The following is a 487-nucleotide window of genomic DNA, read 5'->3' on the forward strand; positions in this document are numbered from 1 at the left end:
TTTTTTTACTCAAACTCACTATTTGGAAAGGAAATATTTGTATTAAATGTGAAAGTATCACAGACATTTGGACTTCACTGTAATATTCATTATATGCATATCATTAAATATAAATATTACATATAATACAAAATGTTCATAAACAGAGGAGTGCATACCTTCTAAAAATGTTTTGAAGTATTTTACAATGTTTGGATGAGACATCTGAAAGAAATTAAGAATTATAAATGACAGCTTGTAAGAAATTATATACAGAAATTATATTCTGCTTAGTGAAAATTATTTCAGGACCATTACGTTTTTTAATTGTGACATTAATTTACTAATTAAAATGATGTAAAAATGCAGAATTTTTGCATTACAGTAATGAGAATGTGCTTATTTGACATGCAAACAAGGTCATTGTGCAAAAAGCTTCATGCTTAAAAAAAACAAGATTTATTTTCGTTATGAAAAATATGATTTCTTTTCATCTTATTATTATTAT

The sequence above is a fragment of the Sinocyclocheilus grahami genome, unplaced genomic scaffold (genome assembly GCF_001515645.1).
Source record: "Sinocyclocheilus grahami isolate Dianchi unplaced genomic scaffold, SAMN03320097.WGS_v1.1 scaffold452.1, whole genome shotgun sequence".
NCBI lineage: Eukaryota > Metazoa > Chordata > Actinopteri > Cypriniformes > Cyprinidae > Sinocyclocheilus > Sinocyclocheilus grahami.